General features: G+C 39.6%; 1 protein-coding gene and 1 long non-coding RNA gene across 17 annotated transcripts in view; one reads left to right on the top strand and one right to left on the bottom strand.

Annotated features, from left to right (window-relative positions):
* The window catches only part of PDE4D (phosphodiesterase 4D), a 1650639-nt gene that overhangs the window by 321702 nt on the left and 1304898 nt on the right, over positions 1–24039 (bottom strand). The window lies entirely within an intron of this gene.
* The window catches only part of LOC147350408 (uncharacterized), a 126943-nt gene that overhangs the window by 67924 nt on the left and 34980 nt on the right, over positions 1–24039 (top strand). Inside the window, exon 4 of one of the 2 annotated variants that reach the window (XR_015148827.1) lies at positions 1037–22465. The exons of the other annotated variant lie outside the window; for it this stretch is intronic. This is a non-coding gene — a long non-coding RNA (uncharacterized LOC147350408). Of the gene's footprint in view, positions 1–1036; positions 22466–24039 lie in introns of those variants that run through there. 2 annotated transcript variants of the gene reach the window in all.

Genomic DNA, 24039 nt, shown 5'->3' on the forward strand with positions numbered 1-24039 from the left:
AAGGATTGATGGAAGCTGAAGCTCCAATATTTTGGCCACCTGATGCGAAGAGCCCACTCATTAGAAAAAAGGCCCTGATGCTGGGAAGGATTGAAGGCAGGAGAAGGGGACGACCGAGGCCGAGATGGTTGGATGGCATCACCGACACAAAACATGAGTTTGAGCAAGCTCCTGGAGATGGTGAAGGACAGGGAAGCCTGGAGTGCTGCAGTCCATGGGGTTGCAAAGACTCGGACACAACTGAGCAACTGAACAACAACAAAAAAGGGTAGAGAGTCAGAAGTGAAACTAGTTCATACATTACCAGGACAGCCTTAGATTTAACGATGTATAAGGAAATCTAAGGCTTCCCAGGTGGCGCAGTGGTAAAGAATCCGCTTTCCAAGCAAGAAATGTTAAGAGATATGGGTTTGACTCCTGGGTTTGGATGATCTCCTGGAGGAGGAAATGGCAACCTACTTCAGTATTCTTGCCTGGGAAATCCCATGGGACAGTGGAGCTTGGTGGGCTACAATCCATGGGGTTGCAAAGAGTTGGACAAGACTGAGCTACTAACCAACCACCAACAACATTCTGACATCTGTTAAGATGTCTTTATGTCAAATATGTCTTTCCAAGCAATATCAACTCTAAGTAAGACATTACCAACTTAATCCAATGTCACATAAATCCCAAATGATTAAATATTATTTATCCAGAATAATATAATATACTTATGAAGATGGATGAGTAACTATTTTGAGGTCACTATAATAAATGCAAATAAATATAGAGTACTTGGGGAAAAAGGAGCACTTGCTTCAGAGAGTTTGCAATAGAAAGTGGGAATGGCTGGTAAGAAAAGCATCCCACAAAAGCTGGTAAGAAAAGCTTTTTACCAAAAGCTTTTACCAAAGAAAAGCTTTTTACCAAAAGCTCGTAAGAAAAGCTTTTTACCAAAAGCTGGTAAGAAAAGCTTTTTACCAAAAGCTGGTAAGAAAAGCTTTTCAATGACTCCCACGAAAAGCATCATTATTTTGCTTTTTTCACTTTATAGGTCTTATCATATTTGAATTTGTAGTGTTCTTCACTGTGGATTTCACCCACTGGAACAGAACTTCCATGAGCACAGGGATGGCCTGTCTTACATCCTCCTACATCTCCAATCATTGGAACAGTGCCTGGTCCATAGGAAGCACTCAACCAACATCGGGCAAATCAACCAGTGAATTACCTAGATCAGGAGTGTTCTAATAAGAAAGAAGAGAAGGAAAACTCCTTGTGGGATGAATAGTCCCACACAAGATGTCAAGGAAAGAGGATCCTGGATAGGAGCTCGAAAGCTGGTGGAAATGAGAAGACCATTCCTTTGTGGGGTATGGCACAGACAAAACAGATGGGCCAGGCCCTAGAGCTGCATGAAGCAATGTGAAGTGCTATTCCACCAGGAGATCTTGATGAAGAGATCTGGGATTACATAAAGAAGAACCTTTTAACAAAAATAGAATGGGCTTCCTTGGGTTCGTTAGAAGAGTCAGTTTCTGTGAGGAGAGGTATGGGAGTTTTGGGTAGAAGAAAAAACACAGAGAAAATATGAGACTGGGCGGTCAGGCCCTGAGGATAGAATTTTTAAAGGTCTCCTCAAATCCTGGGATTTCAGGCCTCTGTTTTTACCTTTTTGCTCAAAATGATTTAAGAGAATTTCTTAAATTCCTTGAATTAATCATAAATAAAAAGCTGCCTTTTTCTTCCTAAACCAAAAGAAAACAACTAACAATCAAAGTTCTTTCATCTTGTATTTGGCAAAACCACATTTCAGCTAGTGGGGAAACAACTGTTTTACCTTCACTCTAGAAGAGGTAATTGAGAATGACATTAAAGACACATTTTCTACAGATTTCAGAAGACAATGAATCATTTTGTTTTGAAGGTTTATGATGTGATAAAGTATTTTTAAGGCCCATTCTAATTAAACAGCTTGGAGAAAGATGGCTTTAAATCTCAACCTATGGAAGCTCTTATTTCACATGCTAGTCTACAGAGGACTTCAAATAAACATGACTGTACATCTGATGGTGTGAGAAAGTAAATGGATTTGCTTTATATTTATTAAGATCATCTCTGGTGTCATATATTCAAATGCTAAGATACTAACACAGAAACAATAATAGCTTTGTTTAAATTTTTTCCAACACACAGAATAAAGAGAAGCCTTGATTGCAAATACTTTTATACACAGGCAGATGAATTACCTCAGTGTCTATGACCTTCATAGAGGTAGGTATTGGTGCCTATGTCCTCTGAATACCTACCTCTCAAAGCTGAATTCTCGAAAAATCTCCAGCTCCCTGACTGAAGGCTTTTTTTTTTTTTTTTTTAATACCTGTAAGTCTTTGTCTAAGGGTTGTTTTCCTGGCCACAGTTACATGCTTGACCTATGGATAAGCAAACCAGAGTGCTGGGTTGTTCATGATCCCTAGAAATAGGTGATGGATGAGAGGGAGTTGGTAGGTAAGGGTTCCAGCTTCCTCATCCTATTGATGGGGCCACTCTAAGGAGTGTTCCACACTGTCCTCTGTTGCCCCAAGCAGGACTCAGACCCATGTTCCCACTGGGATAACTGTCTCGATGATGTTTTTGTGTCCTTCCACTCTCTGTCTCACTTCCTGACTTCTTTGCTTAGGTTTTGTGGACTTCCTAAATAAACTACTCATACTTTTTGTCCCAGGTTTTACTTCCGGAGTATCCTAGACCAGCCCTGCCCCTTCCGTTATTTTGTGACACCAAAGAAGAGTTTATTGGGACTTGGAAACTAAATAAACAGGGATTAAAGTGAGAAAAGTAGAGAAGACCCTGATGCTGGGAAAGACTGAAGGCAAAAGGAGAAGAGGGCAGGAGAAGATGAGATGGTTGGATAGCATCACCTGTTCAATGGATGTGAACTTGGGCAAGCTCCAGGAGACGGTGAGGGACAGGGAGGCCCGGTGTGTTGCAGTCCATGGGGCTGCAAAGAGTTGGACATGACTTAACAACGGAATAATAACATAAAGTGCGATGGTTATGTGTGTTCTTCGTTAAACACTGAAACGCTTCTATTTTAGTTTAATACTCTGTAGAGTTTCTCAAGTTCTTCCCTTTTTCTTTACATCCTTGTTTTTCTTTCCCATTTGGCTTTTTCAGTCTCTGGCACACATGTGAAATAGGATGCCATAGGGGTATGTCAAGGAGAAACACTGAATTTTTTTTTTAAAGTTTACAGTCTCAGAGTATTTGTTATATGAACCAAAAAAACACTTTACACTTTGTGTGGGGGATGTGTGTGTGTGTATGAAGGGAGTCATTATGAATACATGATATGTTGGCAGGCAAATGTTATTTCTAGAAGAAATGGAAATGTAAATTTATTTGCCTGGATCTAAATTAGTGTTATTCTGAAATCAGTATATTTTCTGATGGTGTGAACCACCATATAAAATACATAAACACACACACACACACATATATATATATATGTGTGTGTGCACTTGACATATACTTAATATTGAGTTGGCCCAAAAGTTTGTTTGGGTTTTTCTGCACAATATTAGGCAACATCCAAATGAACTTTTTCAGTTCAGTTCAGTCGCTCAGTCATGTCCGATTCTTTGCCACTCCATGGACTGCCGCACACCAGGCTTCCCTGTCTATCACCAACTCCCAGAGCTCGCGCGAACCCATGTCCATCGAATTGGTGATGTCATCCAACCATCTCATCCTCTGTCGTCTCATCTCCTGCGTTCAATAATTCCCAACATCAGGGTTTTTTCCAGTGAGTCAGTTCTTCGCATCAGGTGGCCAAAGTATTGGAGCTTCCGCTTCAGTCCTTCCAATGAATATTCAGGACTGATTTCCTTTAGGATTGACTAGTTGCTCTCCTTGCAGTCCAAGGGACTCTCAAGAGTCTTCTCCCAACACCACAGTTCAAAAGCATCAATTCTTCCATGCTTAGCTTTCTTCGTAGTCCAACTCTCACATCCATACACGACTGCTGGAAAAATCATAGCTTTGACAAGATGAACCTTTGTTGGCAAAATAACATCTCTGATTTTTAATATGCTCTCTAGGTTGGTCATAGATTTTCTTCCAAGAAGCAAACATCTTTTAATTTCATGGCTGCAGTCACCATCTGCAGTGATTTTCAGTTCAGTTCAGTTCAGTCACTCAGTCGTGTCTGACTCTTTGCGACCCCATGAATTGCAGCACGCCAGGCCTCTCTGTCCATCACCAACTCCCGGAGTTCACTCAGACTCATGTCCATCGAGTCAGTGATGCCATCCAGCCATCTCATCCTCTGTCGTCCCCTTCTCCTCCTGCCCCCAATCCCTCCCAGCATCAGAGTCTTTTCCAATGAGTCAACTCTTTGCATGAGGTGGCCAAAGTACTGGAGTTTCAGCTTTAGGATCATTCCCTCCAAAGAAATCCCAGGGCTGATCTCCTTCAGAATGGACTGGTTGGATCTCCTTGCAGTCCAAGGGACTCTCAAGAGTCTTCTCCAACACCACAGTTCAAAAGCATCAATTCTTTGGCACTCAGCTTTCTTCACAGTCCAACTCTCACATCCATACATGACCACTTGAAAAACCATAGCCTTGACTAGATGGACCTTTGTTGGCAAAGTGATGTCTCTGCTTTTGAATATGCTATTTAGGTTGGTCATAACTTTTCTTCCAAGGAGTAAGCGTCTTTTAATTTCATGGCTGCAATCACCATCTGCAGTGATTTTGGAGCCCCCAAAAATAAAATCTGATACTGTTTCCACTGTTTCCCCATCTATTTCCCATGAAGTGATGGGACCAGATGCCATGGTCTTCATTTTCTGAATGTTGAGCTTTTAGCCGCCCCCCCCCAAAAAGTCTCTCACTGTTTCTGGCCAACCCAATAAATAGTACATACTAAAGATACTGAAAATCAATCAACAATGAATCTTAAATTCAGAGTTAATGACTGAGTCATGTCTCTTTTCTAACAAGGTTTAACTGTCTTAAGAAAAAAAACAAATACCCCCCACCCCCATCCCCACCAAATAACAAGCCTGGAGCCACCACAGAGTCATATTAGGTCAGTTGTTAGTCAACAGTGTTGAAAAGCCAGACATGTCAGAATGGTCCCTAAATCTCCAGTTATTTATAGCAAGTATTTTAACATGGGGAGATAAAAAGGACAGATTGTCTTCAGACGTCTGAGACCAGTAAAGGGCCTTTTTGACTCCTTCTCTTTCTGAATGCTTAGAAAAGAAAAACCCCACTGTGAACTGATGAATGGGGTGGGGGGGACAGACATTTTGGTGATTTTGATCTCCATTTTGCTGAGTAGGAATAAGAGGGAATTCTGAGGTGCTCTGAATGTTAAAAAGAGAAAGAGGGAAAGAAAGAATGAAAAAGAAATGAGAGAATAAAGAAGAGTAAAAAGTTTCCAGACTTTTCACAATCACTTAAATATTGGATCGCAAAATAAATAAAAATAATGGCCCAAACTTCCACATTATGAAGGCTTGTAGTTTCAGAGCTATAGGGCTTTGTAATCATAAAGATATTAGAGATTTGGAACCAGTATAACCACAAAGTTTATGAAATTTTGGAAAGTAACTTTTTCTTTACATATTTCTGATCACTAAAACTAATCCTTTTAAAAGATATTACCTGGGTTCTTTCTCTGAACATTAACTGTATTTTTTTGTTATAGAGATAGCTTAAGTAGCAGATGATAGGGGAAAAAATCTTCCTGACATTGGTCATGGCAATGGTTTTTTTGATGTGGCACTCAAAGTACAGGCTGCAAAAGCAAAAACAGGTAAATGAGACTACATCAAACTGAAAAGCTTCTGCACAGGAAAGGAAATCATCAACAAAATGAAAAGACAACCTACGGAGTGGGAGAAAATATTTGCAAACCACATATCTGATAAGGGGTTAATATCAAATATATAAGGAACTCAGGCAATTTAATAGCAAAAACAATAACAACAAAAAGCACTCCAAATCATCTGATTAAAGATAGGGCATAGAACCTCCAAACAAAGACGTACAAAAGGCCAATAGGTATACAAAGAGGTACTCAACATCACTAATTATCAGGGAAGTGTATATCAAAGCCACAGTGAGATATACCTATCAGGATAAGTTTTATCAAAAAGGAAAAAAAAAAGTGTTGGCAACAGTGTGGAGAAAACAATACCCTTGTGTGGGGATGTAAATTTGTGCAGCCATTATGGAAAACAGTATAGAGGTTCCTCAAAAAACAGAACCATCACATGATTCAACAATCTTACTACTTGGTATATATCCAAAGGAAATGAAATCACTATCTTGAAGATAGATCTGCACTCCCACGTTTATTGAAGCATTACTTACCAGAGCCAAGATACGGAAACAAGCTAAGTGTCCATCTACTGATGAATGGATCAAGAAAGTGGGGCACATAAACACAACGGAATATGATTCAGCTGTATGAAGTAAGGAAACCCTGCCATTTGAGACAGTGTTGGACAGGGAGGCCTAGCGTGCTGCGATTCATGGGGTCACAAAGAGTCAGACACGACTGAGCGACTGAACTGAACTGAACTGATGAACTTGGAGAGCACTGCTGCTGCCGCCAAGTCGCTTCAGTCATGTCCGACTCTGTGCGACCCCATGGAGTGCAGCCTACCAGGCTTCTCTGTCCATGGGATTCTCCAGGTAAGAACACTGGAGTGGGTTGCCATTTCCTTCTCCAAGGAGGGCACTATGGTAAGTGAAATAAGCTAGATGGAAAAAGACAAATAGTGTGTAATCTTGTTCATACGTGGAATTAAAAAAAAAACTCATACAAAGTAGAAATAGTAGTAACCAGGGGCTGGGGAGTGGAGAACATGGGTAGCTGTTGATTGAAGGGTACACGCTTTCAGTTACAGGATAAATGAGTTCTGGAGATCTAATGCAGAGCACGGTGCACAGTGAAAGTGCTGTATGGTATATAAACATTCGCTAAGAAAATAGATTTTAAGTGATCTTACTACATACATCAAAAAAACAGAGGTAACTATGAGGTGATGGAAGCGTTCATTAATTTGACTGTGGCACTCATTTCAGAATGTATATATGTCTACAGGCAGAAGGAGAAGTGCGGAAATAATCCTGACTTATGTGGAAGAGGAAAGGTTATCTCCAGTTAACTTTTAAAAACCACCTATGTCCTACTTTTAAGCCCTACTTATCTGGGCTTCCCTGATGACTCAGTGGTAAAGAATCCACATGCCAAAGCAGGAGACATGGGTTTTATCCCTGGGTCAGGTAGATCCTCTGGAGAAGGAAATGGCAACCCACTCCAGTATTCTTGCCTGGGAAAGCCTATGGACAGAGGAGCCTGGCAGGGTCCATGCAGTCGCAGAGTCCAACATGACTTAGTGACTAAGCAACAACATCAATGAACTTATCCACAGGACAGCTCTGCATAATGAATTCTAGAATGTGGTTAGTGTCAGTTCAGCTGTGGATGGAGGAAGCAATCTTCACCAAACTTAACTGATAATGGCTGTGAATTTGTCATGGTGGCTGGTCTAAGCTCAGTCGTGTCTGACTCTTTGCGACCCCATAAATCGCAGCACACCAGGCCTCCCTGTCCATCACCAACTCCCGGAGTTCACTCAGACTCATGTCCATCGAGTCAGTGATGCCATCCAGTCATCTCATCCTCTGTCGTCCCCTTCTCCTCCTGCCCCCAATCCCTCCCAGTATCAGAGTCTTTTCCAATGAGTCAACTCTTCGCATGAGGTGGCCAAAGCATTGGAGTTTCAGCTTTAGCCTTAGTCCTTCCAATGAACACTCAGGACTGATCTCCTTCAGAATGGACTGATTGGGTCTCCTTGCAGTCCAAGGGACTCTGAAGAGTCTTCTCCAACACCACAGTTCAAAAGCAGAGGTAAAGGAACAAGAAAGCCCATTTTTAGTTACTTAACTCCAAAATCGGATGCCAGGCTCAAGTGCTGCCTTCAGGTCTCAGTGGAGTATTTCCAAGTCTACTTTGGGGATTGAAACCATGGTCACTCAAGAAACACTGGTCATGGCCTTGGTGCTAGACCACAGGCATGTGCCATCGTTCACTCAGCTGTCAGAGCAGGCTGATAATTTGAGACCAAGCAGTTGGTGACATTCCCTCTTCACATACCAGCTGCTTCTAGCAGGAGAGTGCACATCTCAGCCAACGAAAACATTTCTTGGTGCTTCCGTAGACCTTGAGAGCACCCACTGGCTTGGTGGGGAGCAATTGGTATGATTGGGAACCCAATCCAAGGAAGGTTCTGGGAAGACCCCATTCTGGACCTCTAGAAGCAGCTGCCTTCACACCACTGATGAGAGGAGGCAAACAAGGCCAGCGCGCATGTGTCATCTGCCTCCATCAGTCAGTGGGAGGGAAGCCAGTTAATGCTTTTTTTTTTTTACAGCTCTTCATGGAAATCAATTAGCACATTGCCACACTTAGATAGCAGCACCTAGGCAGAGGATCAGCAGGCTTTCCCAACAGCCTTTTCATTAAGGAGACATATTTTAAGTCCATCCCACTTTCAGTCTCTGCAGCATAACATGACTCTCCAGACACACAGTCAATTTCAGTCTGACCTAATCTCTTTTTTTTTTTAATATTCATAAACATCTTAAGGCTCTGGCTCACTGGGCCTAGGCACTGAGTGAGCAGGAAGACATGACGTGAGGACAATGGGGATGCGGGCGAGAGAAGGGCGGAAGATGCGTTGCTCATAGGAAACGCAAAGCTCTCACGTCCAAAGAATTTCCTTCATTTTTTTTTCCATGTCGCTCCCTTGAGGTTATGCAGCTGGATATTCTCAGAGCTGAGAGCAGACAGGCTCACCATAAGCTATTCCTTCTACCTTCTGATATTTCCAGGCCCTCTGCAATGATGGTGGTCTCAGGACCCAGTTAGTCCTCAAACCAAAGCAGATGCCCGGGTGCGGTGTCTGATCTCACCCTCTTGGAAGGCAGCAAGATGAAAGCACATGTGGAATTTTGGCTGCCACTGATCTTACTTCCTCCTTGACAGACAGTTCTCCTTTTTTTTTTTTTTGTAAAATAAGCCAGGAGTAATAGAGCTTTGACAAATGACAGAGAATGGAATGCATTTCTCAATTAATTAATGGCAGGTATTTTGAGAAAGAATACCTAATCAACACCTAACTCCCAGTTCTTCTGGTGTGGGACATCCTGAAAGCATTTAAATAACTGCCACATAGTTTATTACAAACCTAGTGAATTGTTTTGATCTTTCCTGTCAGATTAGAGGAAGTTTCAGACTAAGAATAACAAGTATAGCATTTAGTCCTACTCTGTATGTTATCCTCATTTACAGATGTGAAAACTGAGCTACAGTACAGTTGAATAACTTGGCTTAGTGAGTTAGGCCACACAGCTGGGGACACATACCTCTTCATGGGTAAGAAAGTGCAATTAAAAGCAGTGATCAATTTTTGACACTTTAACAAGCAGTGATCGATTAAAATCATAAAATTCTCTGCATTTTCCTTGATATTTGAAAGAAAAATCTGTGCTTTCCCTGAGGGGCAGCTGCTACAAGGTCTTATAAGATATGACTTACAATTTTTCAGCTTTACAGTGGTGCTAAAGAAATACACATTCAGTAACAACTGTACGTGAAATTTTGAATTTTGATCTTTTTCTTGGGCTAGCAACATGTGGTATGACACTCTCTCATGATGCTGGGCCATGGCTCCCAGTGAGCCATCTGATCATGGGCAAAAACAACCAATACACTTAGAAGCATTCTCTACTCACACAACCATTCTGGTTTTCAATCTAATACAGTATTCAGTAAATTACATGAGACATTCAACACTTTAAAATAGGCTTTGTGTTAGATGATTTAGCCAAACTGTGAAAGTGTTAGTCGCTCCATCATGTCTGACTCTATGCAGCCCCATAGACTGCAGCCTGCCAGGCTCCTCTGTCCATGGAATTCTCCAGGCATGAATACTGGAGTGGGTAGCCATTCCCTTCTCCAGGGGATCTTCTCGATCCAGGAATTGAACTCAGGTCTCCTGCACTGTGGGTAGATTCTTTACCATCTGAGCCACAAGGAAGGCTAATATAAATATTCTAACCACATGTAACATCAGTTCAGTTCAGTTGCTCAGTTGTGTCCAATTCTTTGCAAACCCATGGACTGCAGCACGCCAGGCCTCCCTGTTCAAATCCTAGAGCTTGCTCAAATCCATGTCCATCAAGTTGATGATGTCATCCAACCATCTCATCCTCTGTTTTCCTTTCTCCTCTTGCCTTCAATCTTTCCCAGCATCAGGGTCTTTCCAATGAGTCAGTTCTTCACATAAAGTGACCAAAGTATTGGAGTTTCAGGTTGAGCATCAGTCCTTCCAACTAACAGTCAGGACTGACTTCCTTTAGGATGGACTGATTGTATCTTCTTGCAGTCCAAGGGACTCTCAAGAGTCATCTCGAACACCACAGTTCAAAAGCATAAATTCTTCAGCTCTCAGCTTTCTTTATGTAACATAGGCTGGGCTAAGCTCTGATGTTCCACAGGTTAGTTGTACTCAATGCATTTTTGATTTCCAGCGTTTTCAACTTACGATGAGTTTATTTGGCCATAACCCCATCCTAAGTCAAGAAAGATCTGTATATGCAATAAGTTAAGTTGAAATTGCTTCAAACACACCAAAGAAATCATTAAAACGCAAAAAAGGTTCTGGAAGAGGGGAAAACATTCTCCTGTAGTCAGTGAAGCAGAGCATAAAAGCACATTTACAGATTGACTACAATTTATGGAAAGAGAAAATATGTAAAGTAGCATGAAAAAATGTTAAATTATAATTGTGTTATTGTGGTAGAATATCAGGTGAAATTTTGTTTTTTTACTGCTCATTCTACAACTTCTGGATGTACTGTTTTTGTAATTAACAGCAATGCATTAAAGATAAATTATGGAAGCCCAACCTTTTTCTGCACAAGATGGCTGCTGATATCATAGTAGTTTAGCTCAATCTACATTCAGATTAATCTTTAAGATATTTTACCTCCAATCAAGGAGTTGGGAAATTTTTCCTTAAGAAGAAAGACCACAGCCTTTATGTTCATTTTGTTCAGCCATTAGTTAAGACAAGGGAAAACAAAATACCAGGTTATCAATTACAAAGGATATTTATTTAAAAAATCAAAGTCCCTGCTTTCAAAGTGGTTAGAGTCTAATGAAAGACAAGTTAAACTCAGCCATGGAATTGGCACTCAGTATCTTCAGATACTAATTTCAAATAAAGGAGAATAAATATACATACATATTTTTCATAAGTCTTTCCCATTAAAAAAAATACCATTTTTGCCAAGGGAAACTAAATGAAAGGAAATGGTTTGGGGTTGACTCAAAACTGAATATTTGAATTCTAATTTGGTTCTAAAGTCAGGGGAAAAAAGTCTACTTTCCTGGTATAATACTTTTAAAGCAAACGGAATTCATCATGCATGAAAAACTAATCTCTGACCTTTAATGGTAATTTTACAGATTGAAAAAAGTTTCAAACACTCAGTTGTGCAAAGGAAACAGAAATTTGCTCACAGTCTGTAGACACCACTTCAGCTGACAGTAATTTTCCATTGATGGGGAGAAAATCACGGAAATTACATGACTATGGCTGGCTTTAGACTGGTCCTATATAAACTCCAGCCACGATTCTGCATTTTTTTTTCTTTCACATGCATGGGTAAAATATCAACAAAGTCTGCATAAAACCAATATTTTTGAAGTAACCTATAGTCATAATATCTGATGTAGTTTTGTCTCTTAAATTCATTGACTATACACATCATGCATTATATACAGCTAAAATTCTGCTGGGAAAGGCAATAAAGTATTCTGCTGTGAAACTGTTTCAACATATGTTACTCTAAAAGTTTTTCGATGACTTTAAACTTTCCGTATCATGAATAGTTTTCAAAATGCAGTTTTCCAAATGCAGGTGGGAGGTACCTTCTAAACCCTGAGTCAGTTCTACAAGAACCAAGAGAAACACCAAAAAGTAAAACAAAACTCTCCACACCACTTCCAAAGCAATGACGCAAAACCACAGCCAAGGGTCAGCAGCAGGGCCACCTGGGCCACACCCGTAAATGCTAGGGTAGTCCTGGTCACCTCCCCAGCCACACCTTTATGAGTTTCTGTGGCCAACTTTGTGCTCTCCTATTCTAGAATACCATGACAGAAAGAATTCCAACTGCAGAAATGGGAAGTGTCTGCGTGTGTGTGTGTGTGTGTGTGTGTGTGTGCATGCGTGTGTGTAGGTAAACTCACTTGTTAGGGGTGAGGTGGTGATAAAGTGAGAGAAATATTAATACTAACCAACAGCCTAAATAAAACAATACATGTAAAGCACTTAGAATAATATTTGGAATTTAGACTGGAAACATGGGTGATAATAAATCATATCAAAAGATATATTTGGCCTATTAAAATATAAAACATTATCTATGTTTCCATATTTTATGGGCACTCAATAAGTATAAGCTATTATTTTTAAGAAACCCTTAAACAGGGAAAAAATAGAGTAAAATATTTTTAACCATGATAACTTACTGAATTTTAACTTAGAAGTACTGATTTTTAATTATACTTATTTGATATAATTTCTTATCCATATTTTGTCTCCAGCAAAAAACCTCTGAGCTGCTAATTATGTTAATCATCTCTTTAAAATCTAAATATCATTTTATGAACACAGCACGCTAGGACATGACAAACTTGTGTTGTGAAGATTGGACTAAAAAGTAGTGTAAGATTTGGTCAAGAGGGTACATAATTTATCAATAATAAATTTGACTTTTAACAACAGTGAAATTAGAAGACATATTTCCCTTTTTCTTATCTCCCTCCTTTATTTCCTCCCACTCCTCTTTGTCTCTTTTCTCCTTTTTTCCTCCTTTCTCTCCTTTCTTCCACGCATTCTTTCCTCCATCTCTCCCTTACTCTGTCCATTCATTCAACCCATCAACCAAACAACAATCATTTGTTGAAGGCTTTTGTTGTTTTTTCATTCAGACAAACCAATTAAGTAGTGTACTGCTGTGTGGTGCTAAGTCGCTTTAGTCGTGTCTGACTCTTAGTGATGCTACGGACTGTGACCCACAAGTCTCCTCTGTCTATGGGATTCTCCAGGCAAGAATAATGGAATGGGTAGCAATGCCCTCCTCCAGGGATCTTCCCCGCTCAGGTATCAAATCCACATCTCTATGTCTCCAGCATTGGCAGGCAGGATCTTTTACTGCTAGTGCCACCTGGGAAGCCCCAAGTAGTACACTATCTTTTTCAATTGATATATGTATTTATAACAAATAGATAAGTTAAAGTTATTCAATTTCCAAAGTCTATTGTTCTAAGGACTCACCCCAGCAGGAGAGTACTTGACCCAGGTATAGAATACAGGGTCTTACAATATTCATATTAAATTTGACCTGACTTTATCTGCACCTGTTCAGTCTCAGTTTATTATGTCTACTGAGCTTTTAAACCCCCTCTCTGGCTTTGTTTCTACTATTATTTCTCTAACCTGGTAACCTCATGGGTTCTCACAGTACACCTGCCAAGGTACCTAGACTATGCCTTTCTTCCTTCTTATGTTCCCCCTGCTCTTTTTTCCTCTCTCTCAAAGGCCTCCTTCAACACTAAAGACAGTCGTCTGTAGTGGAAAAGTAATAATGAAATAGAAATCAGAGCTTTGCTCTGAAATGTCTGCAGGACGGAGAGAAGAGGAGCAACACACTTCCATCTTGGTGGTGGGAAAAGGAACCTCAAGGCAGAACTGTGCCTGGAAAGGAAATCTTTGTTCACTGTTTGCAGCCTTCTTGAGTCACTGGTCATTACTAGCAACACAGAAGCCACAGAATGAAATGAGAAAAGGGCTGAGCGGAATTTGGGAAGTATAGAGAAGCAGGAAGTGAGCTCCCTTGACGCATTATATGACAATACCACGTGTTTTCTGAAAACAACACACACACACACGCACACACACACACAGCACTACAGGTTCTACTGGAGGACCAAGAGACTATTTGGGCTTGAGAAATTTATAGATCAATTAATGCAACTACAGTTATCGTCAATTTAGGAACTCAAAAAATGGTTAAAATCTCTTCCTTATGCAGCAGTTAAGTAGAGATTTGGAGATAACATAGTTTAAGGATGTCTGCAAGCCTTGGGTAGACAACGTAGCTCTGCAGTGGTGGGAAAATTACATCACTCCCATGGGCCATGTATTTTTTCTCAGCTATAATTAAGACATTATATTGGTATAATAACCAGTATAATGCCGTAGCTTGCCTTTTATAAATGTGCTGGATTACTGGAAGAAGTCCAAAAAATACATGTTAAGGAAAATAATACAATCATTTTTGATTGCTTTAGTTCTTATCACTTCATTAGTGCTGGTCAGAGAGGTAATATCAACCTTTAACCAGTCCTAGAAAAAGGGCCTGATACTGTTGAATGAGACCAAAAAGAACGCATCATGACCAAGGATGGTTATCACACGGCTGTTCCTGATTCTGACCAATAATTAGTTTAATGAGAAGTTTATGAACCCATGAGATTTCTCTGGAAAGAGGCAGCATAGGGCAAAAAAGGAGCATGGACTGTTCTCCTGAGTTTAAGAAGCCCATTGGGTATTCCAATGGGATATACCAGGTTGAGAAACCTGGTGTTTTCAGCAGTTCTTTGGCTGATCGAGTTAGGGTCCTTTATAAACTCTAGCTCAATTCCATGATATCTCAGGGTTCTATTTACCCGTGTATCATGAATTAGGTGGTTATTCATGAAATATTTACTGCCTTCCTCACTCTTCTACCCTTTAAATGATATTGAGCTTGGCCATATTATATAGGTTGACCAACAGAATGTGGGCTCAAATGATACTCGCCTTTTCCAAGCTGAGGCCTTACAAGTTGCAAGTGATTCCTCTTGCCACACTGGGAGTTGTTTACTATGCCATGACAAGAACAGGTCCAAAAAACTGGTCCAAGAAGAAGAAAAATCATGAGAACAAACAAGAAGGTGATCTGTCACCTGAAACAGCACCACCCCAACCCACTAGCAGACCTATGAGCAAGACACAAATACCTATTGTTACGCTATTGGTATTGTGTGGTTGGTTGTCATGTAGCATTCCTGTATAAACAGCCAAGTAACACACCTTACACTGAAAGATCACATTAGTTAATATGAATAATTATTTTCTCTTGGGATTCCAAGAGTTCTGACCAATTCAATCAGTCCAAAAACTTTATATTTTATTATACCCATTCAACTTGCCCTAGAAATCCAGTCAATACCATTCCTCAAATCTGCCTTACGTAGCATACAGTGCCTCCTGGCCCTTTACAATTCCCATTTGTCTAATTTTTACAGGCAAGATTAAACTACATTTTTCATCTTTTTTAAGGAATTTCAGATGCCCCCACTCTTTTTTTTCCTCAGGAGGAAGCACTTCCTTCTGTAAACGGTAACCCTCTCCTTTGCATATCACCTTCTGCAACACATTTTAGTACCTCCAGTATTCTCCTGCATCACTTACTGGTTAATATATCCTTTAGCATCTAACAGAATTTTAAGAACAGGAATATTTATCTTGAATTTCAAAAGGAATATAGGTCCCTCAAACTAATCAGGTACAATTTAAATCAACCCACTTCCCCTCCAAATCTGCTTCTCCTTTATAGACTCTAACTCAATAAATGTCTCTCCATTTTCCTAGTTGCCCAAGCCAGAAATCTGAGTGATTATTGATCTCTACACCCTTCACCTTCTATGAACTAAGTCCTTTTTCATTAAAACTTAGGATTTTTGGACATCAATCAAATCAATCTATCCACCTCTCTGCAGCCCCATCACATTTCCCCATGGGATGACTGCAACTGATTCTCACCTGTTCCACCTATCTCCAGCCTTAACCATTTACAAACCAATTTCCCCCAACAGCCAAAGAGAATTTTTTTTAAGTTCGCATATGTCATCTGATGTTAAAAATGTTTCATTGGTTCCTGACTGCAGCAGGATGAAGTGTAAATTTCTGTTTGACTTATTAGGTCTTTTATTATTTAGCTCAGCAGACTTCTCTAGCCTATTTCTGATTAATGCCCACCTTGTGTTCTCTATCTTAAAATATAGAATGATTTTCTGCATCTCCCCAAACCCATTTTGTTCTCTCTTAATCCCAGTCATTTGAACATGGTGTTCTGTCCATCTGACACCTTCATTCTCCTCCCATGACCCTCCCCTTAGTTATCTCCTCTTGTCCATTATATCTTAGGTCAGATAACACTTTCTTTAGAAGACTGCTCTGACTCTTGCCTTTCTCTCTAGCCCTGAGAGGCCTGTAAAGTGTTTCTACAGCATCTTGGACTTATATGCTTCCTGACAGCACTTATTATCCTATACTGCAATTTCTGATTAATTTGCAGCTGACTCTAATCAAGACCCAAGAGCCATCCCATCTTCCAGCTAGACCCTTGTATGCTTTGCTGTGCTTAGTTGCTCAGTCATGTCCGACTCTTTGGGACCCCATGGACTGTAAGCCCTCCAGGCTCCTCTGTCCATGGGGATTCTCCAGTCAAGAATACTGGAGTGGGTTGCCATGCCCTCCTCCAGGGGATCTTCCCAACCCAGGGATCGAACCCAAGCCTTGCGCCTAGCAGGTAGATTCTTTACTGTGTGAGCTACACAGGAAGCCCATCTAGACCCTTAATGTAATTCAAATATCCACATGTTTGTAGCCATGTTCCTATGAGAAGCTGGGCCTCAGCCTCAGCTCCCATGAAGGAAACCTGATTGTTTCTGCTAATTATAAAGGTAACACTTTGGCAGTGGTGATTAAGACACTGGCATGGAATGCAATTCTGACCAATGAGACATTGAAGAGAAGTTAGGAGAGTCTGTTTGGGAAGAATTTTTCTCTCTCTTAAAAAAAGATATAAAAGAAAGGAATCTTTTTATTTTAAACTAGTCATGGATATCTGCCTTTGATAGCTAGACTTGTGACAGACATTATAAGATCATGGAAGAAGAAGTCAGAAAAACCACCAACACTTGAGGAAGGCAAAACATAAAGATGGAAAATATTCTCGGGCCTTTGATGACGTCAGAGTCACTGAGTGGTTTGAGCTGCTACTTGCATCCCCAACGGGGACTGGAAGCCAGTTGAGTTCACGTTTTCTCTTCCAGCTACAAGCATTCTAACTTGCACACTTGTCTATTTTCCTCACTGTACTGATACTACCAAGAGTTCATGCCTGTAAGTAGGATCAATAAAAGGACTAAGAAATTAAAAATAAATCTTAGAAGGCTGTAATTGCTATAAGATAATTGATAAGAAAAAACTATCATTAATGTGATACTATATAGAGAATCAGAATAAGCTTTTAGAGGAAAAGGCTGTGGAAGTCTACTGATTTAGTCTCTGGGCCAGTGAATAAAAATGAACCTGTAATAGTCCTTTAAAAAGCTGGGTACAAAGTGATCACAGGGATTGTACTGCATGAAATTCAGAAGCCTCCAGAAGTGTGACCTAATTTAATTTCTTTTCTGTTCAGCCCCTCACCTTTCCCTCTTTCTTTCTCATGACAGCCCTGGTTTTACTTTAAGAGCTGAAGAACTTAAAAGAGGAAAATCCCACCAACATATTAGGCTCTGAACAAAGATCCAAGAAAAGGTCAAGGTGATATTCAAACCCACAGTCACATCAAACTTCTGTGGATTTGAACACTGAACAATGCCAGGGATCTCTCTGCTTCTGCAGAATTTCTTGTTATAAACAGGAATGTGGAGAATAGCAAGAAAGAAAAATCCTCTATTTTTTGGTCTATAAACCTCGAAAAATAATTGGTGAGCTTAGAGTCCTATGATACGAAGCTTTTTCCTACCTTCATTTTTATGTATTTAATATTAAGTAGGTGGAAGGGAGGACAGAGGCAGCTGGTTATTAAATAGCAGCTCCCTGCCACTTATCAAAATATAACCAACTCTCCATTTTTATAAGGAAATAAATTTGTATATTGCTCCATATTATTGGAAGACGATTACTGTCTGAACACATTTCTAAAAAACTCATTAATTTTAGTTTCTATTAGCACTGCAAATATTTGTGAACAGCTACCTGCAAAACGAGATAAGTTGTAGAATGCAGAATTTACATCTCCTTCGAAATTTTGGTAGAAATATGAACTTATCTGAGTCAATATTTTTGATGGCTTATTTATTTCCTTATTTTGGGAGGCATTAAAATTGTACCTGTTGACTCAATTCTCTAATGGTTATAAATTTTTTCTACTTTTTCTATATCCCATTGAGTCAGTTTGAGTTATGTTTTATTTTTGTGGCTTTACATCAAAATCAAACTGTAAAAATAAGTAATAATAAAGGCACTACAGCTTTAAAAATGCATAACTATTTTCCTTGATGATTCTAGAGCTATACTATCTAATAGAGTAGCCCAAAGCCACATGTAGCTATTAAGCACTTAAAATATAGCTAGCCCAAATTGAAATGTGTCAAAAGTGTAATAGACACTCTGGAGTTTGAATATTTAGTCTGAAAAAAGAATATAAGATAATTCATTAACAATGTTTATATTGATTACATATTGAGCTTAAAATATTTTCGATATATTGAATTAAAATATATTCTTATAATTTAGTTAAAAAATTTTAATATGGCTATTAAAAATTTTAAATTACATACATGGTATGCATGATATTTCCATTAGGTAGCACTGTCTTAGAATAATCATCAGATCTTCTCACATGATGCCCTGCATTGTAGACACTGACATATGTATAATCTCTGAAACATACTGTGATGTTATGATGGAAAAGGATGCTCCTTCTAAACACATGTGTTCTTGAAAAATTCTTAGAACCTGTCTGAGTCTTGATTGCTTCACCTCTCAAATAAAAGAGCTGCATAAGATGATTCCTAAATGTCCTTCCAATTCTCAAATATTTAATGATTTTGTGATTTCTTGAATAGATTCTAAGTTCATGGTATAGCTCATTTCTCTTTAACAAATATTTCTGGAGCATCTATCATGTGTCAGGTCCTGGACATCTAAACATCTCCCTCTTTATTTAGTACTACTCTTTACTCTTGGGAAGTTTTCAAGAAATAGTTACGGAATTGATGAATATTATTCTTCCCTGCTTACATGTTGATTGAGAAGGAAACAAAAAAATTTTTCCCCGTCTTTATCTCTGGTTCTGTCTTTGTTTCGCTCCCTCTCTCTCATACACACACACACACACACACACACACACACACACACACACCAAGAACCTGGCTGTGAATGAAATACCAAAAAAAGGTTTTTTTTGTTTTTTTTTTTTAAACTGAATTGTGATTCTTTAGCAAAAACTCAAGTGCCCGTATAACTGAATGGTCTCTGAACCCTACAGCTAAAAATGCCTTGCTTTTTCTGAAAAATGGAAATTGCATTGTGATTCTATATCAAGAGCACTCCAGTTTTAGCTGCTTTTGTCCTCTTTGAAGCTTGCCTGGGTCAATAATTAGCAACACAGCTTCTGGGATTGAGTGAAAAAGGAGGATGATGAACAAGTACAAATGAGCTGCCTTAAAAAAGCAGTGGCATAAAGCAAAAGAGCACTTAGACTCATCCCATCCAAATGTTCACATATTGCAGGCTGAGAAACGTGACACTGAAAATTACTCAGCCGGAACCTAGCTGTGTGCACTTGCTTAACCGAGTTCACTGTTCACGGAACGCATTTTCACCTCTGCTTTAGTGAGGAGTATTCTCAGATTACTCTAAGTGTTTCTAAAAAGCTTCTTCAATTTTACTGGGATTATTAAACATCTTTTCAGGTTTTTTTTCCCCCCCAAATGAATGAGCAAACAGTCTGATATACCGGGAAAAGTGCTGGAGATCAACAGCTAGTATATTTGATTTCTGAGAACTGCTGTATCCTGCTGCTGCTGCTAAGTCGCTTCAGTTGTGTCCGACTCTGTGAGACCCCATAGATGGCAGCCCACCAGGCTCCTCCATCCCTGGGATTCTCCAGGTACTGGAGTGGGTTGCCATTGCCTTCTCCAATGCATGCATGAATGCTAAGTCGCTTCAGTCATGTCTGACTCTGTGCGACCCCATGGACTGCAGCCTACCAGGCTCTCTGTCCATGGGATTTTCCAGGCAAGAGCACTGGAGTGGGTTGCCATTGCCTTCTCCATGCTGTATCCTATTGATGTGAAATTGAACTAACTGTTGAATCTTTCTGATCTGTTTCTTCATCTGAAAAATAAGGATAAATCCCTATGTACACAAGGGTTAGTAAGGGGATCAAATGAGATAATGGTAAGGTAAAACATTTAACAATGCATAAATGTTCTATAAATGTAGACTATCTCATACTTAATCATCACAGAAGTCTCCTATGAGTTAAAATCTGGTCATATTACATGTGATCCTAGATCCAAAGGAGAAGACAAGAAATATATATAACAAACTGTTATGTCTCTTCTTAGAAACAGCACAACATTCATAACACTAATATTTAAAATAATATGCTCAATCGGACACACTCAGTCGACTCTTTGCGACCCCATGGACTGTAGACTACGAGGTTCCTCCACCATGGAATTTTCTAGGCAAGAGTACTGGAGTGGGTTGCCATTTCCTTCTCCAGGGGGCTCTTCCCAACTCAGGGATTGAACCTGGGTCTTCAGCATTGCAAGCAGACGATTTTACCATCTGAGCCACCAGGGAAGCTCCCAAAATAATATGCTGTCATGGCTAATTGTATAGACTCTAGAGACATATGAGTAGGATCTGAGTTCTGACTCTATATTTACTACGTGTGTGATTTGAAACAGATCACTTTGTCCCTGTATTCTTTACTTTTCACATCCGTCAAATGGGGATAATAATAATACATACCTCATAGGTTGACTGTGAGGAATGAAGTCCTTAACATACAGAAAATATTAGAATGAGGCTGGCACATATAAGTATTACATTAGTATAGCTGTTGTTCAGGCATATATTCTATGATGCTTTCTTTAAATGCCAGGCTAACTCTTGGATAGTATTTGTTTTACATTGTTTGAAAAGTTGCATAGATTTCTCACATGCATGTGTTGCGAGTTCCACAAGTGCATTATGGGAGAACAAAGAAAAGCAACTCCCTACATGATTCATAAATGACAGCCTAGATGAGCCCACATTTTATAGAAGGCTGGAATTACAGTGAACCAGAGTACACTCATTTGGGACCTTGGTAAAATTTGTGGCCATCTTTATTTTTACTTTTTTTTTTTTTTTTTTAGGTAATGAAATAACAGGTAGAAGTGTCTTGTATTTGCAATGTGACTTTAAAAATCACTTTCACATTCATTACCTGTGTAGACGTTCAGAACTATGAAAGGTCAACAATGAACTTACTTTCACCCTCACTTCTCTCTCTGAGGAATCAATTCAATTGAATACTTGTACCTGAGAAAAACAGGTGGGCTCTTTGCCAAATACTTTCTGGCAGCTCTTAAGCCTGAGCTTTTCATTTGAGACAACTGCGAGCCTAGAAGGATCCAGAGGGGCAATTTATCAGCCCAGCAGACCTCACAGGCCCTGGACTGTGGCCGGGACATGTCTTCTACAAACAGCTGTCAGTAACTGAATCACTGACTGTGTCTTCCTTGAGAGGAAAGCCATTTTGATTGCTTTGCCAAGTGCAGGAGTGCAAGGGAGAAAAGGAGACTGGCGAGTCAGGAACTTCCTCTAGGATTCTCCAGGGGCTACAACTACAAATCATTCTGTTTGCTGGATTCAGAAGTGATTTTCCATGAGACTACACCTACTGGACAGGAAAGTCTTGAGCTGTTTCTTATCCAACTTGATCATCTACAAAATCAGTATTGTTGATTTAGAGCCCCAAGATATGGCAAATGTGGCAGAGATAAGAGTTCCCTGCAAATATTTTTAAGGAGGCATTTGCTAGGAAAGCCTCTAGAGAAAGGCACTGACACACACCATCTTGTAAGATTTCCGTTAAATTTAATCATTATGCTTACTTCAGAAAGAAACCCTCCTCAAAAGAGTTGCTCTCTTTCCTCAAAATACTCACTGAAATCCTTAAATACATTATGACAATGGAATACACCAGACAGAGGTTAATCTTTTATTACTAAGATTACTGTAATATCTGAAGGTCATGAGTTGGATTAACAACCATGAGAAGACTTTAAGTATACTGAATGTATAAAATTGAGCATATCTGTATTCACTCCAGGACAAAACAAGCTGGTTTAAAAAATTCTCTCATTATCTTTTGTTCTTTGATTTTCATCCTTCCTCCAACAATTTAAACTTTAAGAGTTGTACAAGAGTTCAAAATAATATAAAAGAAGCAATGATCAGTTCTCTTGCAGCATCATCTCCCCAGCACCTACAGCATTGCCCCAAACATCGTGGGTACTCAAAATATTTATGAAATAAACAAATATCTGGAAGGTTTGGGTCATTTAACCAAACAACTACTTACATTTATCTCTAGACAGAATAGTTTTGAACACATTAAGAGAAACTGATCAATATTGCTGCTGCTGCTGCTAAGTCGCTTCAGTCGTGTCCGGCTCTGTGCGACCCCATAGACGGCAGCCCACCAGGCTCCCCCGTCCCTGGGATTCTCCAGGCAAGAATACTGGAGTGGGTTGCCATTTCCTTCTCCAATGCATGAAAGTGAAAAGTGAAAATGAAGTCGCTCAGTCGTGTCTGACCCTTAGCGACCCCATGGACTGCAGCCCACCAGGCTCCTCTGTCCGTGGGATTTTCCAGGCAAGAGTACCAGAGTGGATCAATACTAAACAACAACAAAAATGTTCTCCTTTGTAGGAACATAATACCCAAGTATAATTGTGAAAAGTCAAAAAGTAATCTACAAATTAACTATAGAGTGTTATTAAATGATTCAAAGCCATTCTAGGAATAAGTAGTACTTTGCTAAAGGTTGTTGCTATTATGTGTAAGCCCTTCAGGATGAAAACTGGGAGTCCTATTTTTAATGTTTGTCACATTAATTGATGAACAATGTAAACAATTCATGCAAGCACATCAGCCAAGCATTACTCTTGAGGATCAACGGGACACTTCAGAAATGAGAACTAAAAGCATGGAGTACTCTCCTGATTTGGAAAACTGATAATAAATTTCTTGATTTTCCCAGAGGGTAGCATTTAAGCAAAATCTGGCACAGAAGTGAAAATGTGTAATTGAAGCCAACCTTCCCTTATTTTCCCTAAGACCCTTTCACCACTGGGAGATGCTCTGAATGCTGTCCCTGAACTGGCCCCCGGTGACCTGATCTTTGTGGCACTCATACCACTTCCTCCCACAACATGCTTTCCTGTGGGGGGAGGAGGGTGAGAAGCATGTCTTGAGATTCTTCCACTCCCAACTAATGCCAATAAAAAGCTGCTCTTGGGAAAGACTCTAAGTTCAGATATTTATACTTGTATGGATTCAAATCATTCTACCTTTTAATGAGGTATTTGCCTTTTTGGTCTTAGCTTTGTGTAAAAAGGTCAAGACACAAAAACCATTTTTTTTTAAAATTTTCAAAGGAAATTGTCACCATTGGACATCATGAAGATAAAGTCTCTTAGTGCTTATTTGGCTTTAAGTTAAAAGAAATCTGCCTGTTACTGAAAGTACATATACAAACTCCATTGAGCAATTTGATCATGCTGTTTCAGTGAATTAAAGAGAGATGTATAATTCATTCATTGGTTGTTCAGGCTGTGGTACTTCAGTTTATACTCAATACTGGCTTCCTTGGCCATCTCATCAGTGTCTTCATGTCTGACACACCTCTGACTTCTTGATGGATGCTTCTACTCTGAGGACCCAACCCCTCTAAATGAGAACATGGCTGAAACCACATCCATCCTTTTGTTCCACCAACACACTGTCCTTCTAGACTTTCCCATTTCCCAGTCTTTAGTTCAGTCATAACTGACTTT

This window comes from Bos grunniens, chromosome 20 (assembly GCF_055505025.1).
Source record: "Bos grunniens cultivar Pamir isolate PY7600 chromosome 20, Bosgru_T2T1.0, whole genome shotgun sequence".
Classification (NCBI taxonomy): Eukaryota; Metazoa; Chordata; class Mammalia; order Artiodactyla; family Bovidae; genus Bos; species Bos grunniens.